The following is a 19,733-nucleotide window of genomic DNA, read 5'->3' on the forward strand; positions in this document are numbered from 1 at the left end:
GCTCAATATCACTCACTATCAGGGAAATGCATATCAAAACTGCAATGTGATATCACCTCACACCTGTCAGAATGGCTAAAATCAAAAACAGAAGAAAACAAGTGTTGGCAAGGATATAGAGAAAAAGGAACACTCATGCACTCTTGGTGGGAATGCAAATTGGTGCAGTCACTGTGGAACACTCTGGAGGTTCCTCAAAAAGTTAAAAATAGAACTACCCTAAGATCCAGTAATCACACTGCTCAGTTATTTACTCAAAAAATACAAAAACACCAGTTCAGAGGGAGACATGCACGCCTATGTTTATTGCAACATTATTTACAATAGCCAGAACACGGAAGCAGCCCAAGTGTCTGTCAATAGATGAATGGATACAGAGGAAGTGGTACATATATACAACAGAATACTATTTGTCAGTGAATAAGATTGAAATCTTGCCATTTGCAAAAACATGGATGGAGCTGGAGAGCATAATGTTAAGCAAAATAAGTCAGTCAGAATAAGATACATATTATACGATTTTACTCTATGTGGAATTTAAGAAACAAAACAAATGAGCAAAAGGGAAAAAAAAGGGGAGAAAGTCAAAGAAACAGACTCTTAACTCTAGAGAACAAATGGATGGATACCAGAGTGGGGTGGGTCGGGTGACATGGTGATGGGGCTAGAAAAGCACACTTACCATGATGGGCACTGAGTAATTTATAGAATTGTTGAGTCATTATTTTGTACATCCGAAACTAATATGACACCATATGTTAACTATACTGGAAATAAAATTAAAACCTTAATTTAAAAATTACAAGTTTTCCCAGCAGAATTCTGCAAAGGCCTTGCCATCAAAATCAGAAGTCGGCTGGAGGAAGTGAGCCGTGGCCAGGCGGGAAGCTAACTTGTGAAGCCAAGCCGGTCCCTGTGCTGTCTAACGCTGATGCTGACACATGGCCCAGGCTGCATACGGTCACTTTTCAAGTAAGATTCTCTCAAAAAAGGATCTCACGTTCTCTCTGGTGCAGAGAATTAGGACCTTGTCACAGGCAAAGGAGAGCCGCATGTCTTCAACATAGACCATACTCACATCTTAAAGGAAAGCCCACCACCACTGGAGTCAGAGCTGATTTAATCTAAACGTGAGCTTCTAGGGATGCCTAGGTGGCTCAGTTGAGAGCCTGACTTCAGCTTGGGTCATGATCTCACTGTGGGTTTGTGGGTTTGAGCCACTGTGCTTGGAGCTTGCTTAGGATTCTGTGTCTCCTTCTCCTGTCTCTTTGCCCCTCCCCTGCTCATGCACTCGCTCTTTCTCTCTCTCTCTCAAAAATAAACATTAAAAATAAATTAAAACAATGGAAACCAATTTGACAGTAAATTTCATATATTAAAAAATAAAAAAAATAAAAAAAAATAAAAAAAAAATAAAAATAAAAATAAAAATAAATTAAAACAAAACAAATAAACTTGAGCTTCTAGCCAAGCAAACAAGAATTCTTACTGTCTCCAGCCACCAATAATGTTCAAATTAAGATCTCACTTACAAATATGGCCAAACAACCAAGAATAATCAAACAACAAAGAAGCTGGCAAGGAAAGCACTGAACCCAATAAGCAGAAATAACCCCTGAGAAAACACAATATAGGCCAGAGAATAAAATGCTAAAATAGTCATGTTTGATATTTTCAGAAAGATTCTAGAGAGTTCTGAGTCTATAATAAAAGGAAGTACAGAGAGTTACTAAACATTTAGGAAGGTGCTTAAGATTATTCAAACATTCAAAATAAGAAAATGAGGAGAAAAGAGGAAGCAGCGATCACTCTGAGGCAGCATGACCTTATGAACACAAGTGCTGGCTCAATTTCTTCATTTCCTTCTTTGCGAAGTCATCAGACTGGTAGATCGGGGAATGCCAGGGGCATGGGGTGTCTGTCTGGAATCTAGCAGGCCATTAAATTGTTTCATGATAGGGGCGCATGGGTGGTTCAGTCGGCTGAGCGTCCGACTTCAGCTCAGGTCATGATCTCTCGGTCTGTGAGTTCGAGCCCCACGTCGGGCTCTGTGCTGACAGCTCAGAGCCTGGAGCCTGCCTCCGATTCTCTGTCTCCCTCTCTCTGCCCCTCCCCCGCTCATGCTCTGTCTCTCTCTCTCTCTCTCTCTCTCTCTCTCTCTCTCTCTCTCTCTGTCAAAAATAAATAAACATTAAAAAAGATTAAATTGTTTCATGATACAATACCCTGACAACAAATTATGTCCTACCAGTGACTGATAAAACAAGCTGATAGAACTTTATAACACCTATTTTTTTTTAATTTTTTTTATGTTTATTTATTTTTGAGAGAGAGAGAGACAGAACACAAGCGAGGGAGGGGCAGAGAGAGAGGAAGACAGATTCCAAAGCAGGCTCCAGGCTCTAGGCTCTGAGCTGTCAGCACAGGCCCAACACAGGGCTCAAACCCACAAACCGTGAGATCATGACCTGAGCCGAAGTCAGACACTTAACCGACCAAGCCACCCAGGTACCGCTCACCTATTTTTAAATCTCTCATTGATCTGTATTTTTCTCCAGATAGTAAACTTCTTAAGATAAGAAACCATTTCTCTTGGGGCACCTGGGTGGCTCAGTCAGGTGCCAACTTCAACTCAGGTCATGATCTCACATTTCATGGTTCAAGCCCCATGTCAGGCTCTGTGCTGACAGCTGGGAGCCTGGAGCCTGCTTTGGATTCTGTGTCTCCCTCTCTCTCTGCCTCTCCCTGCTCACCTTCTGTCTCTCTCTCTCTCTCAAAAATAAATAAACATTAAAAAAAAAAGAAACCATTTTTCTTTATTACGTTCAGCCTATCTCCATTGTCGAAGAGATATTTAGCAAATGACAGATTCTCAATAAATGTTTATTGATTGATAATTAAATTTAATATTAATTATCACAAAGCCTCAGCTTAAAAGTATGTATGAGGAGAAAGGGGAAGAGCTAGTTTCTCCGATCATTTGGAAACAAAGTAGGGCTTTTAGCTGATTACTTACTTAATGTTGTCACCATTGTGGCATGGCTGACAAGAGAAGCATAAATAAAAGGCTATAGTAATGAACAAATAGTGAGGAACAGAAGAGTTGTGGCAGATTGTAGTTTGCAAAGATGACCACAACAATATCTCTCACCCTACATGTATTTACAATGTGACTTTGACTTTTGACACTCCACCCATTGAATGCTACGGATTATGTTCCCTCCCCTTGAATCTTAGCGTGTTCTTTACTATGGCAGAAATGCCACCATAGGACTTTCTGAGCTTAGTCTTAAAAGACAATATAGCTTCTGGGGCACCTGGATGGCTCAGTTGGTCGAACGTCCAACTTTGGCTCCGGTCACGATCTCATGGTCCATGAGTTCGAGCCTCACGTCAGGCTCTGTGCTGACAGCTTGAAGCCTGAAACCTGCTTCAGATTCTGTCTCTCTCTGCCTCTCCCCTGCTTGTGTTCTGTCTCCTCTCTCAAAAATAAACATTTAAAAAAATTTAAAGACAATACAGCTTCTGCTTTGTTCTCTTGGGACATTTGCTCATAAAACCCAAGAGCTGGACAGCTCCAGCTGAGGTCTGAACTGCCAGACATGAGTGAATAAGCTTTCAGATGATTCTAGCCTTAGGCATCAAGTAATTTCAGCCTTCCTATCTTCCCAGCTGAGGTCTCATACATTGTAAAGAAGAGAAAAGCCATCTGTTTAAGAAAAACTCAATTTTCCTCCTTTTGTGTAGGGTAAACCCCAGTTATTTCTTATGATGTTTCTTTTCTGTATCTCTCTTCAAAGACAGAGAATGCTTCTCTTCTGGGTCACCAAATACATGTAGGTTTTTCCTCACGCCAAGCAATTATCTGTGACTGGATGTGTTCACCAACCTGGAAGGTCCCTGAACATCCCACTATTGGGATTTTATGGAGGTTTCCTCATGTAGGCATGATCAATTATAAATTCCATTTTTAGACCCTTTCCCTTCTTGGGAGGTGGGGGATAGGGCTGAAAATTCCAAGCTTTTAATAATGGCTTGGACTTTCTTGTGACCAGCCCCTATTCAGGAGCCCACCCAGAACCACCTCATTAGAGCAAGAGATGCTACTTATGTTCTTATCACTTAGGGATTTACAACATTTTAGAAGTTCTGTCAGGGACTGGGGCAAAGACAACCATAAGAATAAGAGATACTCCTAGTATTGTTATTACAAAAGAAATTATAAGGGCTTTAGGAGCTCTGTGTGTGTGTGTGTGTGTGTGTGTGTGTGTGTGTGTATAGGTGTCCTCATTGTTCCGTTCTTAGTTCCCTTGGTTTTAACTTCTGATGATGTCCAGAATTCTATCTTCAGCTCTGGTCTCTATCTTGAGCTCCAGACTTATATATTTGAATAGTTACCTGCTCTCTTCAATTGGATATCCCATAGGCACCCCAAACTGCTAGTGACTGGTGCTAATACCTACACATCCAATCCAGAACCAGCAACCTAGAAATCAGGTGGAGATTTCTCTCTCGCTCCTCACCTCCCACCACTGAACAACCCCTGCCTCCACAGCCAGAGAGGCCACTGAGCCTGCCTCCTGTTATCTGAATCAATCCCTTTTTCTCCAATTCATCACCATTCCCTGGTTCATGTCATCATCACTGCCTCCTTGGGTTCCTTGATCTTCCTTCCTGCCACCACATGACCTCAAATTTATACTAGGCGATGCTGTTATGTTGTTTCATAATATACAAATATGATTATGTTACCATCTTGCTGCAAATCCTTCACTTCCGAATAAAGCCAAAGATTCTTGTCATTGCCATATAAATGGTGGGGAGGTACAGAACAACATACACAGTATGATGTCACTTCTATATCTCTATCCTTGTACTCATATGTTTATATACATAGAGAAAGATACTGGATGTTCAGTGAAATGTCATAGTTGTAATCTCAGAGTGAGAGAGAGTAGTGCAGGTGGTTTTTAGTTTCTTCTTTGTACTTTTATGAATTGTTATCATATATATATATATATATATATACATATATATATATATATATATATATATATATATACATATAAGAATCCTTTTCAAAAAATAAACACATCTCACTTTTACAGAAACAATAAAATGTTTAAAATATTAAATAAAGAGACTCTTCATTATCTGGCCTTCACTTATTCAGCTTTCTCATTTCTCTTCTCTCTTCTAGTCCTTCCCTTGGCCCCTGCTTCATACTATGTTGATTCCTTCTGTTCACTCAGCAAACCATGGTCTTTCAAGCATTCATACATCCGATTTCCTCTGCCCAGAGGCACTTTCCTCCCTCTTTGCCTGTCTGATATGTACTCATTTATCAGGCTCAGGTCAGATATTGACTCTTACAGGAGGCTTTTCCTAACCAATGCCTTCACCAAGCTCCTGTGTTGACTTCTACTAACACTTACCACACTGCCTCGTATTATCTTTGGCCTCCATCTTTGTAATGAGTGAATCCAACCCCTGGTATCCACAGATCCCTTACGAGGATGACACAATGAAATTGTTCCATACAATGTTTCCCAAGGAAATCAGTGAAGCACTGTTTAGGGAGATAAGAGCTGAAGGGCGAAGGTTTTGGTATTGCACTCGCTGGGTTCAAATTTCCAGTTTTGTCATTTGCCAGCTATGGAAGTCTAGACAAGTTACTTAACTTGCACCTTAACTGTACCTTAGTCGCCATATCTATAAAGTGAAAATAATGCTAACCACATCATTGGGTTGTGAAGATTAAGTAATGTCAAGTGTAAAAAAGTTTCACGTAGGGTAAGAATTTAATAATAATAATAATAATAATAATAATTATTATTATTATTATTAATATTATTTGCTCTTCCCCTTTGACCTATAATCTCCCTGAGAGCAAGGCTGTGTTCTTTATAACTGTATCTCCGGAATCTTGAATGTAATAGGTGTTTCATGGTTTGACAAATAGCTATATGAGCTCATATATTCTTGAATGTTCTGAGAAATGTTTTCCCTTTATTTAATAATTACTTCATGACTATTTTCTCCCTGGAATCAATCCTCCCCTAAGAGCAGCACGACAGAGTCTGCAATACTGGAAAACCCTCATATCTTTCCAGAGCTTGTACGATGCCCAGATAACCACACCCGGCTTTGAGAACTGCTGATTGTGCATTTCCCTGTCTTTCCTCCAGAAGGTCCTTTGCTTCCACCGTTTCTGATGTGTGTTATATTTTTCTGAATTTGAACATGTCTCTCTTCCTTCCTATGTCTTTCCTCCTCTGCCCATACTCTGCATCTTTGATGAGAGATGTTGAATAATAGCAAAAAGAGTCACACAGGAAGGTGTGGAGACATCCAATCCAGCCTTGGGTTTCTGAGATAAGACCTGCCTTAGATCATTCAAAGGGAATCAGTGATTCACATAGAGTCCCAATGAAAGGATTCCATTCAGGGACCCATTGGGACCTTCAGAAGTTAAATATGCTTCTCCAGTTCTCAATCCTGGTCACTTAAAGCCCATTTGAAAAATAATTTTATTGAATTTGTAGGAAAGATGAAATGAAATGATAGATGTGGAAGCTCTTTTGAAAAGTTAAAATGCGAGACACTGGGGCAGTTAAGTGTCAGACTTTGGTTCAAGTCACAATCACGGTTTGTGAGTTTGAGCCCCACCTCAGGCTCTCTGCTGTCAGCTCGAAGCCTGCTTTGGATCCTCTGTCCCACTCTCTCTCTGCCCCTCTCTTGCTCACGTTCTCTAAGTAAACATAAGGAAAAAAAAATTAAGTTAAAATGCATAGATGATCATGTGAAATTCTGAGGATAAATTATCCTGTTTGTGTCTTCAGGTAATCAAACTTGGCAATTTTAACCAATATTAATTTGAAATGCCAAATGTTTCTAAATTAAACACAAGAAAATCTACAAATAAGTTTTTTTGTGTGTCATATTCTTAGAAGTATCAGGGCCTATTAATTTTGACAAAATCAGAAACTTGGGAAATATTTTGATGGTAACCAGGCAACCTCTGGTGAGTAGTAAGCTTGGCATCCTTTCCCACAATAGGAGTCACCATGAAAGTGAGAGAGCTGGATTCTTTCCGCTCTCCACTCAGAGGCAAGTCTGTAAGTGTGGTCTTCCTGAGACACCCCAATATCACACAAGTGCATCACAATATTTTCAAGTTAGCTGCTGAGAGATGCATATAGTGTACTTTATACTCCAGAGTAACTTTCCTGAGCTAAATGTCTACTGAGGAAACGGTGTTTTAGCTAATCTGTAAGGATAGTGACAGAGAAGATTGAGGTACAGGCCAGTCCAGAAGGAAGAAAGGAAGGAAGGAAGGAAGGAGAGAGGGAGGGAAGAAAGAAGGAAGGGTTAAAGAAGAGATAAGGGTATGTCTGAGGACAGTGAATAAACCAGTTTGGCAGCAGTAAAGAATCTGTATTCAAAATAGTGGAGTGTTCTTGGGGCACCTGGCTGGCTCAGTCGGTTGAGGGTCAAACTTCAGCTCGGGTTGTGATCCCATGGTTCGTGGGTTCGAGCCCCACATCAGGCTCTCTGCTGTCTGTATACAGCCGGCTTTGGATCCTCTGACCCTCTCTCACTCTGCCCCTCCCCTACCCGTTCTCTCCTTCTCTCTTTGTATCTCTGTCTCAAACATAAACAAACATTAAAAAAAAGAGTGGAGCGTTTGTTTATAAAAGGGAGTCTCGGAAAGATGGTTGAGAGATTTTAGCCACGTGCAAAAGAATTTAGACTCCATGGAGTCAATAGGATCAGGTAGGAAAAAAATTCGGTTTTTGTCTTGTTACTGAGGACACTCTCACAAACCTCTTTCTTGAAACAGAAAAAGTACTGTTTGGGAAAGCCTGCTGCTGAGAGACCTATGTAAAATAACCAGCTCAGGAATTGGCCTCTGCCTTCTTCATCAGACAGCGTATCACCTTGCTGGGGTTTTGTTACATGCGAGGGGCTTATTTAGTCTTGCGAAGTAGGTACTGTTATTATTTATCTTCATTTTTCAGACAAAGTGTACCAACTCGCCCCAGATCATGCAGCCAGCAAGGGTCACAGCCAGGACATGAACCCAGCAGTGTGACTCTGGATCCCTAGCTCCTGTCACTGCTGACTCTTCCTTCAGGCCTCGTAAGTAGGGCAAGATGGGGCTTTTCAAATGTCATTCTGGTGCTAAGATGGGGGAAGATAGGAGGGGAACAGCAAGTGTCCAATAGATGTTTCTGTTCTAGTAACTATTTTAGGTTGCAATTTTCTTATATTGAATCATGAACACAAGATTTGAGAATAGATGATACGTAAGATGAGTGGTTTGGGTGTAGAAAATCAAAACTCACAACCAGTACCATGTTGGCCTCTTTGGACTTTTGAAAACACATTAAAAAGGGGCACCTGGGTGGCTCAGTCGGTTAAGCATTTGACTTCGGCTCGGGTCATGATCTCACAGCTGGTGGGTTTGAGCCCAGTGTAGGGCTCTGTGCTTCAGATCCTCTATCCCCCTCCCTCTCTGCCCCTGCAAGGCTTGTGCTCTTTCTCTCTCTCAAAAATGAAAAGGGGCGCCTGGGTGGCTCAGTTGGTTGAGTGTCCGACTTCAGCTCAGGTCATGATCTCGCGGTCCGTGAGTTCAAGCCCCGCATAGGGCCCTGTGCTGACAGCTCAGAGCCTGGAGCCTGCTTCAGGTTCTATGTCTCCCTCTCTCTCTGCCCCTCCCCCACTCATGCTCTGTCTCTCTCACTCTCAAAAAATGAATAAATGTTAAAAAAAATTTTTGAAAAAAAACTGAATGAACATTAAAAAAAAAATTTTTTTAACACATTCAAAAGGCATAAATAAGCAAATAGTCTCTCCTTTGCTGTCCTGCCCCTGCTCCCTTCGGTATATTCAATAAACTTTTATCTCCTTTGTTCTGCCTTGGGTGAATTCTTTCACCACCCATGCCACTGGCCTCCACCCAATCCGGTTGCCCCACATTTGGTGGCCCGTACATGGAGGCTTTGCCAGCCTGGGGCTCTTCTCAGGTTCTCTGGGATTTTCTCGGGACTTTCCCTCAGTGCACCGACTCTAGTAGTCCTTGGGGAACTGATGACCTCTAGGGGAGGTTACTCCTTGGTGAGGACCTTAAGCCCCAAAAGGAGCCAGTAGGATCCTTCTTGCCCCAAATGGTGAGGGATTTCCCCTCTTGCCCTTCAAAGGGATCCTTCTCTCCCTCTCCTTTCTCTTCTCAGCCCTTTGGTGGTTTAGCTAGTACTCCTCAGACAACTGAAGGTCTCTGGCCAGGATGACTCCTTCATGTGATCTAAAGGTCCGAAGGCCAACAGGTTGGATTGCCTGCACCTGTGAAGGGAAGGACCCCTTTTCTCTCCACTCCCACTCTGTCTATGGATCACCTGGGGCAAATCTGCACATGCCACAGGCTCACTTGGGACCCTTTCCTAATGCTAGCTGACTCTCAGCTACCTCGATTCTTTCAGGCCCCTCCTTTTCCTTTGTTCCTGTGCATCCAGCCGCCATCTTGATCTGCAGGCAAAACATGTTCCTATGTGTCTGAGTGAATCCAACAATTCCATATCCGAATGGTGGTTCAACAAGGATCCCAGCCCATACCATCAGATGGTCCCCTCACCCCTAAATCCCACAGACCTGGCCACCAAGGAATTTCACTCAAGATGCCTATCATCACATTAATACAATATCATGCTCTGGTCTAAAACTGCACAAACCCCCTGATGGACTGACCAGTTTAGGTAGGAACAGGGTGCCCCCTCCCTTTCCAGCATGAAGCAGTTACAGAAGATGAGACCTCTGTCTAAATGCCAAAGACTTGTCATTATTGATATGTGTGTGGGGGGCGGGGAGATGTAGAGACCGCTTTTAGGCAACAGGCCTGAGCAATGCAAACGCGAGTAAGGTAAAAGCACCCACAGCCACCATAGCCACCACAGCCACCACCACCGGCCTGAATACAAACAGGCTCATTAGGCAGCCCTCCTCAAAATAACCATGGGCCCTAAATGACCAATGGGCTACTTACCACCAGGCACAGCTACCAAAAAGGGAAATTCCGTGTGTTCCCATACCTCCTCACTTCCCCCTTAACTGTAGCCCCTCTTCACCACTGCATCCGGGCAGACAGTCTCTCCTTTGCTGTCCTGCTCACTGCTCCCTTGCAGTGTTTTCAATCAATTATATATCTTTTTAAAGAAAAGGCATGAACATAGCCCTAATGGTTCATCAATAAAACATGCTTACAGGATCTCTGTTTTTCCTATAGTGGTAGCAGTTATTCCCTCCATATCCAGGGAGTAACCCACATCTTACTCTCAACATGCAAATGAAGGAGACCCCTATTTGTTGGACATCAAGGAGAGTATATTGAAATAGAACTGGTGTGTGTGTGTGTGTGTGTGTGTGTGTGTGTGTTGTTGTTGTTGTTGTTGTTGATGTTGTTGCAGGGAGAAGGGGTGTCTTATACGAACACAGTATTCTGGAATATTCTCTTATTTACCCTATGCTATAATCACACAAAACGTTTTTAGTTGTAATTTCCATTTTTAGTGATGTTTTCAAATTATAGTTTATTAAATGTTTCTTCACAAAATTCTGACTCAAGAAATAACGTTGCATGGGAGCACCGGGGGGGCTCAGTTGGTTACACATCTGACTCTTGATTTCAAATCAGGTCAGGATCTCACTGTTCCTGAGATCCAGCCCCACATTAGGCTCTGTGCTGACAGTGTGGAGCCTGCTTGGGATTCTCTCTTTCGCTCCCATTCTCTCTGCCCCTCTCCTGCTCGCACACACTATCTCTCCCTCAAAATAAGTAAATAAACATTTAAAAAAGGCAATATGTTGTATAAAATTAAGCAGAATGGAAAGTAACTAAATTTAATGGAATTAAAAATAATTGACTCATACTGTGAAATATGTACAATATCCAAGTTCTTAAATGCTGGCTGTATCGTGACACTAGAGGGAGCTCGGCATTTAATTTGTATTCTGAGTCCAGCACCCTAGCAGTCACATCACGAGGCAGCTTGCATCCTGTTGGGCTGTGTGTAAAAGGGCTTCCAAACAAACCAATGTCGTTATTTTTCCTAGTAAAGAAAAGTGATTGAAAGCATTAGCTCTCCTGCTTTTCATGGTATTTGGAGCAAGGAGAAATGCCTGTGTCCCTGTGGCACCACTGTCAAAATAACACATACACTTCTTTGAATGCCCCCTCTGAAGTGACTCATGCTCTTTGCAACCGTCCAAAAAGGAATGGATGAGTGAAGACTAGAACACAATGCATGAAGTGTGCTGCAGCCTACTGTCTCAGGACGAGGGTCTAGAATGGTCAGTAACAAGATGTGAGCCTCCATGAAGCTCCACCTTGAAATCCCCAGTATTATAATGTATCAACTGCTCATAAATACACCTCTTGTGATAGATGCATTTTTTAAAAAACAAGGGAGACCTCAATTTTGTCACCACTGTTCATGGCCAAAGCCACTGAACTTTGGAGTCAAGCTGTTTAAAAAAAAAAAGAGATTAGATGAGACTTTTAGAAGACAGTAAACATTTACCAAGTCCTGCAGCTGAGGGCTTTTGAACAAAAATAAAAGATAATTCTGGGTCTCAGAGAAATAATTGGATGAGACTCGTAAAAAAGAATGAAAAGGATAAAGGGGCACCTGGGTGGCTCAGTCGGTTAAGTGTCGGACTTTGGCTCAGGTCATGATTTCACGGTGTGTGAGTTTGAGTCTCACATCAGGCTCCAGACTAGTGGTGTAGGGCCTGCTTTGGATTTTCTCTCTCCCCCCGCCCCTCTCTGCCCCCTCCCCACTTGCTCCTCGCTTTCTCTCTCTCTCAAAATAAATACATAAACTTAAAAAAAAAAAAAACGAAAAGTATATTAACATCACATGTCTTTTTCACAAGCCTGATTTGTAGTGAGGAATTAAAACATAATGAAAACAAGGGTTCCAGTGTCCCTTTCTGCTTTCCAAGCGGGAGCCAGTAAATAAGAGCCTTAAGTTTCTCAGGACATGGTTATTTGCATGTCCTGGGGGAAAAGCTAAAGTTCATAAAGTCACAGACCCTTCAGTTTGGAAGGAACTCAGAAGCCATTGTCTATCTCTTACCCACACGGGAAACGTCCTGCGGCCTCTAGTCTGCGCGGTGCTCAGGTGCACGGAGGAGATTCCCACCGCCTGCTAAGGCAGCTTCGTCTCCTATCGGATAGCTCCAATTCTGCAAAAGAATCTATCTTCAGAACTTCATCTTTCTGCTATATAACATTGTACTTTTAGTCTCATTCTGCCCTTTGGCTGAAAGTCAAAAGTCTTTTTTCTTGGTTCTCAGGAAAGACATTGTGGACGTTTTGTCCTTCCTCCTTTCCCAGTCCCACCCCCTCCCCCAACCAAAGCTTCTCATAGCCAGCCAAGAGAGTACCCGCTCTTTTGCAACACTTTTAATTAAAATACACTTTTCTCATTCTTCCCTTGGGATAAAACTTTGTAGAGAAATTAGAAAATTCAGACTTCCCAAACAAAGAAAAATGACATTACTGCTCATAATTTATTTTTCTATGTCATTGTATACCTCTTTGTTAAATATGTTTGCAAAAATAGAGGATCATCCGTTTTGTTCAAAAACGTTTTGTTTTTATGTAACCAACCAATAAGTCATCTAATAGCAACATTTTTAACGTTGAATAGTACTCCACTGTGTTCTTGTAGCATATTTATTTAAATAATCCACTATTATTGGATATTGAGGCAGTCTTGCATTTTGGCTATTAGAAAACCCACTAAAAATTCTTGCAGATGCATTTGTGGCAAGACACTTGTGTTATTTTCTTATGTTTGAGTTTCTTAGTATTTTGGAAGTTAAGATCTTTTCATCTTTTTACTTTTTTTTTTTTTTTAACGTTTATTTATTTTTGAGACAGAGAGAGACAGAGCATGAACAGGGGAGGGGCAGAGAGAGAGGGAGAAACAGAATCCGAAACAGGCTCCAGGCTCTGAGCTGTCAGCACAGAGCCCGACTCGGGGCTCGAACTCACGGACCGTGAGATCATGACCTGAGCCGAAGTCGGACGCTTAACCCACCGAGCCACCCAGGCGCCCCTCTTTTCATCTTTTTAAAAGGGACTTGTTTCAAAAGTAGAATATGTTTACTTCCTCAATAACTTCTTATGAAACATTGTCCAAGTCTATCATCACCTTTGCCAATCTTAAAATTGAGAAATTTACATTAAATTTAAATTAAAATTTTAAAAAAATTGAGAAATTTATTTCTGTCTGAACACTTTTTCTCAAAAGCCGTCCCCTTCCCCCAACATCATTTTTCTGTTTTCTGAGCCCCCGGTCTAGGTTAGGTCTCTGTTATAATGTCTCATTGTACTTTTTACTTGTCCTTCCTAGTACTTTTCATGATTGTAATTACATGGTTCACTGTATGATGGTTTGTTTAACTCTGTTGGCCTGTTAAAAGCACAAGGACAGAAATCCAGTCTGCTATTTCCGCACAGCGTCTCCAGTGACTCACACAGTACCTAGCAAAAACAGGTCCTCGAAACCCTTCTTGAATAAATGGAGTCACAAATTTTCAGTGACTGGGTTAACAAAGTTCACCATCTCAGGTAGACAAGAAATGTGATTTAATATTCTGTCTTCTGAGTCCTTATTCTACAGGGCTGGCAGAAGACTTAACCCCGGTCATATTGACAGGTTTCTACATCTTGCCCACCTCACACCCTACTGATCCATAGACACTGGGTCCACACAGGGCAAAGGAATTGAGAGAGGAACTGCTTGTTGGTCCACATGTTACCTGTCCACTGTTCTTTCTGCATGGCCTCACTAGGTCTAAGGCTCTTTCCAGCTTATGTGACCTGTCTGGGACATGTGTACCTTCTCAGAAGGCTGCCTGCACAACGGTCTGCACCCCCAAATCAATTTCTCAAACAAAATGTGTATAAGGATCACTTGAGGGCTGTTGTTAAAATGCAGATCCCAATCCCCAAAATCCCAGCAGGTCTGGGGTGGAGCATAGGAATCTGTCCTTTTTAACAAGAGCCACCCACCCAAAGTGACATATCACCTTGGTAGATCACAAGTTGAGACACATTAATAAAGGATTTTTTAAAAACTACTTGTAGATAGGGGCGCCTGGGTGGCTCAGTCGGCTAAGCGTCTGACTTCAGCTCAGGTCATGATCTCACAGTCTGTGAGTTCGAGCCCCTTTGCTGACAGCTCAGAGCCTGCAGCCTGTTTCAGATTCTGTGTCTCCCTCTGTTGGGGGTATAGCTCAGGGGTAGAGCATTTGACTGCAGATTCTGTGTCTCCCTCTCTCTCTGACCTCCCCCATTCATGCTCTGTCTCTCTCTGTCACAAAAATAAATAAACGTTAAAAAAAAATACTTGTAGATATATCATTTCATCCCCTCAGTTATATTTTAAAGTAAGGAGGACTCGTATTGTCTTCATCTAATAGATCAGGAAACTGAGTGTTTAAAACATGACAGGGGCACCCCAGATCTTTTCTACAGGCTGGCCCTTTAACTATCAGAGAGATTGAGTTTATTTTATACAGAAAACACATAGATGTTTATGCACTAAACTGTATATACCTTGAGGACAGCAAGTCTTATCCATTTTCCTATTTCTAGTACTTAGCAAAGCACAATAAATATTTAATGAAAGAACTAATTTTTGAATATCTAATATTTCAAACAAAGCATCCTTTGAAACATTTTTAGTTTTTCTCAATCAACAAAAGTTCCAGAAAAAAAAAACAACACAAAAACAAAAAACCCTTCAAGCTACAGTTTTCACAAAATATAAACCTTTCTTTGTTTCTTAATAGCTGAGTTAAAAGTAACTTTCTCACAGTTGGGGAAAGATCGTGAGGTCACACACTGCCACCTGGAATGGAATGGCCACTTGTTGCTTGTTCATGGAACTGATGAGGCCAACAATCCTTTGTTTCTGGTATAATCAGACTCTGAAGTTCGTCCAGGCCTCTAGGTCCAGGCTGCCCATGCTGGCTGCCTCGCTTCCAGATAACCGACCTCGCTTCTGCTGACTCATAAAGACAACTCCCAGAGTCACACAGGGCCCCTATTCAGATGGAACCAGTTTCTTAACCTTTTGTGTGTGTGTGTGTGTGTGTGTGGGAAGGGGAGACATAAAACCCTTTGAAATAAAAGGGACTCCTTTGAATCTTGCAAACAGTGTCAATGGACACCTTAAACAAGATTTTTGAACCATTTTGCAAAACCAAATATTTTCTGATTACTCATAAAATATTTTCTGCTGGAAATAATTTGCGTAAGGGTATGGCTCTAAGTGGTTTATCTAGTAAACTGAGAGACAGCAAAGTGATTTTGATGCTTATTATGACCCCCAACATAGTTTATTCAGCAGCAGCTTGTTCAAGGCTATTTTTTTCATTCTACAGTGGAATGTTTGGGGAAAGCTTGTATTTCCCTCAAAGGTAAACACAGAAATCATATGGAAGGAAATTTGGTCTGGAAGTTTGTATAGTGACAGTACTTAATGCGAAGAAAACTGCTCAATATAATTCTGTTTTCACTGACAGTGGAGCTTGGCAATATATCACAAATTAAAACTTGAGGTGTAATGTGTAAAATGTTAATTATCAAGGGGTTACAGTCTCTTCTCACACATTTAAAGGTAACAATACATATCAAAGTATGAAATAAGAAGAGCCTCTCTCCAGCTACTCCTAGAGTCAAGACGATGCCCTGACCAGTGTTTTTGACTTTACAGTATCTGCAACTACAAATAGCATAGACTGTCCGCAAGCACTTTCTTGGCAAAACCAGTTTGCAAACTTTTATCTTACCGGTAAGACATGTTTCTCTTTTGTAATACAGCACCCTGTGATGATTCACAAGGACAGGAAGAATTGTGCCCTGTATGAAATTTCTAGGTCAGAGGTGGAATAACATAGGAATACCAACTAATGAGACTATAAAGATAAGATGTTTTACCAAGCTGTTGTTGAGTCCGATTGTAGTGATCCAACAAAAGGACTGCTGTTTTCTCTGATAAATATTTTCATTTTATCCATTTTACAATCAGGGAAACCAAGTTTTGGGGAATTTAAATAACTTCCCCTAACCAGCAGTGAGAAAACAAAGTCTGCCATATGACTCCATATCCCAATACCACACTAACCCCAACACACTTTCTTTAACTGAAACGTATGTGAAAAATACTATGGTTTAGCTAATTCGGGTACTCTGGGAAGCAACATTAGTGTGAGTAATACAGAGTGAGAATAAAAGACAAATTTTCTTAAGCTTTGGAATAAGTTTCTATACCTATGTCTGGACATGGGTGTTGTTAATATTCTGAGATTTGATAAAACGGTCTTGTTCTCCAAAGCCAGGATAGATAATTTGCTATCTTGATTTTGAAACAAACATCATACCTCCTTCCCTTTCAACAACTTTTGGATTGGAATTCCAGAAAATGTAGTTACAGGGATAAAAGAACAGATTTAGAGGCACGTGAGTGGCTCAGTAGCTAAGCGTCCAACTCTTGATTTCAGCTCAGGTCATGATCTCACAGTCGTGAGATTGTGCCCCGTGTGGGGTTCTGCACTGAGTGTGGAGCCTATTTGGGATTCTCTCTCTCCCTCTCTCTTTCTCCGCCCCTTGCCTGCTAGTGCTCTTTCTCTCTCTCTCAAAATAAGTATATATTAAAAAAAAAAAAAAAAAAAAAAAGATTTAAAACCAGTATTATCTGAAATACCTGGTCGCTTTTTTTGTAACATATAACTTAGGGGTATAAACAGGAAAGGTGATCATGTTAACAGGTGATCAGATTAAAACTGACTATTAAAACTGCCCAGATGAAAGTACCATAGGAGAGTTAAAGGCATGATTTATTTGGTATAAGTCTGTATTGTTCATGCATTCCTGACTAGAGGACGAGGCAGGTGATATTTCAGCAACAACATACCTTGCTATTTCGAGATCACCGAGGAGACAGAAAAATGCTTGCAACTAAAACGCAGCTGAACTAATTAATTTGCAATGGTGCTTTCACACTGAAATGTTATATCCTGAGTTTCTAAAAGAATTACTTTGTTGTCAGCTAAAGATTTTGGAAAGGAACACACATATTAAACATTCTGATAAATATTTTCCTTTACAGGGTTTTTAAATCACTAAAATGCCTGCAGCTGTGGTAACAAGGAAAGTCTAAACAGCAAGAACTGTTTTATGTAATATGGGGTTGTGATTTTCATTAAATAATAATAAAACATTAAATAATATTAAACCAACTATAAAAGTAGTGTATATTTTTGGAAAATTTAAAAAGAAATTTTAGGGGCACCCGGATGGCTTAGTCAGTTAAGCATCCAACTTCAGCTCAGGTCATAATCTCGCAGTTCGTGAGTTCAATCTCCGTGTCAGGGTCCGTGCTGACAGCTCAGAGCCTGGAGCCTGCTTCAGATTCTGTGTCTCCTTCTCTCTCTGCCCCACCCCCCACTTGCACTCTGTCTGTCTCTGTCTCTCAAAAATAAATAAACATTAAAAAAATTCTTTTAAAGATGTTTAAAAAAAGAAATTTTAAAAAGAAAATTTTAAAGTTCAATATACTGAAAAGTAAACAGCAAAGACAAACCTCAAACCATCTAAGAATAGAAATAATGATAATACTTTTTAAAGTTTTTATTTGAATACTAACGTTTTAATGTATTTTCTTCCTATCATTTTTCTAAACATTTTTATAAACATTTGGGGCATTTTAAAAACATATATAATTGAAATGCACTCTGCGTGAATTTATCATATCTTATTTAACTATCACTTTGTAGTCAGAGAATATTTTAATTTTTATGATTATAAATAACATTGTTGTGAACATCATTTTTCTTTTTTTTTAAACATTTTTAACATTTATTTGTTTTTGAGAGAGAGAAAGAGAGAGAGAGTGATTGGGGGAGGAGCAGAGAGAGGGAGACAGAGAATGTGAAGTAGGCTCTGCACTCAGAGCGCAGATGTGGGGCTCGAACTCACGAACCATGAGATCATGACCTGAGCTGAAATCAAGAGTTGGACGCTTAACCAACTGAGCCACCCAGGTGCCCTGTGAACATCTTTGAATACAGACTTTTCTGCATTTATTGTTATTTATGCGAGATAGAGTCCTAGCAAAAGAATTGTTGTTAGCAATTGGATCAAAAGATATAATTAGTTAATTTCACTTAATATATAATCAAATATAACTTTGTTCACCATTGCAAATAATATTTTATTGGCTCTATGATGCATTTTAATATATCTGAAATCAGAAGGCAACATAAAATCCACGGTGTCAACATCATGGTTTTCCAAGCCCGGACCTGGCTGTCATTTCCTGTGTATGTGTGAATGTAGTGGTTATACCTGGTGGCGACAGCTGGAGCCCTGTGACCCTCCCCAACTCAGTCAACAAACCTGGTTGAGACCATCTGAAGAAGAAATGAGCCCTGGTTATTCTCCAAACACTTTCTCTTGACACCCTCTCCCGGGTGAGGAAAGCACATGTCTCAAAACTTAGAAAACAGTTTTTAGCCCCTTCGAGCTCACTTTGAAGGAAGGTCGTTAACATCTCACCCTTGATAGCACAGAGGACAAAATTATGCAGAAAAACATGTACACAAACAACTCCAAGTGCAAGAGTGACACAGAAGAGTTGAATTCTAAATTTAAAGAAGTTGGCTTATATTTTTCTTTTCTATACATGACCTACAATTATAAATAATACAATTTCGTGCCTAAAAACATCTAAACTCGTTAAGTATAAAATCAATGTTATACATGAAAGAAATCATTGGATCATTGTGTATGGCAGGCTTTATTTCTTTCCTTGTGATAAAACAAAGTTGTATCTTAAGATACATCTTCACTGTACCAGGACACTTGTATTGCCAAATTAGTTTTCATAGGTGTTATATCAATTTACAAGCCAGCAGTTTATTATGGTGGGAAAATAGCTTAAAAGTTTTAAGTTCTATTAAATATAGAATACATTAGAATATAATTAGAGTAATGCAGCATATAAAAAAATTATGAAAGGCTACTTAAAAGATAAATTTTCACACATTTTTCACCTTGTGTGAAACAATAAATAATTGGTGATGATAATGCACTTATTGCTGTAGCAGCAATTTTAAAATATAATATTATTAAGGTAATATTAAACATTAAATGTTTAAATGTGAAACTATTCTTCTTTTCAGAAAAAAAAATTAAAGGAAAACTTACAACAGATTTACCTTCAACTCCTTCACAACTAATATATGTTAGTTTTCCTAAAATGTGTCTCTTTATTTTATTTTTAAAAAATTTTAATGTTTGTATTTGAGAGAGAGAGAGAGAGAGAGATTGCATGACCAGGGGAGGGGCAGAGAAAGACAGAGACGGAATCTGAAGCAGGCTCCAGGCTCTGAGCTGTCAGCACAGAGCCCGACGCAGGACTCAAACCCACAAACCGTGATTTCATGACCTGAGCTGAAGTCGGATGCTCAACCGACTGAGCCACCCAGGCGCCCCTTAAAACTGTGTATCTTTAAGTGTCAGAACAATAACAGTTGGGTTCAAATCAAGATGAAACAGTATCTGGAAGTTCAGGAGACCAAGATAATAAAAATGCACAACAAAATAATTTCCCTTATTGAGCATCTACAGAACCAGGCCAACTACATGCACCACAGCA

At 40.4% G+C, this 19,733-nt stretch overlaps 1 long non-coding RNA gene across 1 annotated transcript; it reads left to right on the forward strand.

Moving 5' to 3' along the window:
- The first annotated feature begins 734 nt into the window (after positions 1 to 734).
- LOC144615079 (uncharacterized) lies at positions 735 to 17,604 on the forward strand. Its single transcript, XR_014136614.1, has 3 exons — positions 735 to 972; positions 8,022 to 8,142; positions 15,789 to 17,604. It is a non-coding gene; the product is annotated as an uncharacterized LOC144615079 (long non-coding RNA).
- The last annotated feature ends 2,129 nt before the right edge of the window (positions 17,605 to 19,733 follow it).

The sequence above is a fragment of the Panthera onca genome, chromosome F2, assembly GCF_046562875.1.
Source record: "Panthera onca isolate mPanOnc1 chromosome F2, mPanOnc1 haplotype 2, whole genome shotgun sequence".
Classification (NCBI taxonomy): Eukaryota; Metazoa; Chordata; class Mammalia; order Carnivora; family Felidae; genus Panthera; species Panthera onca.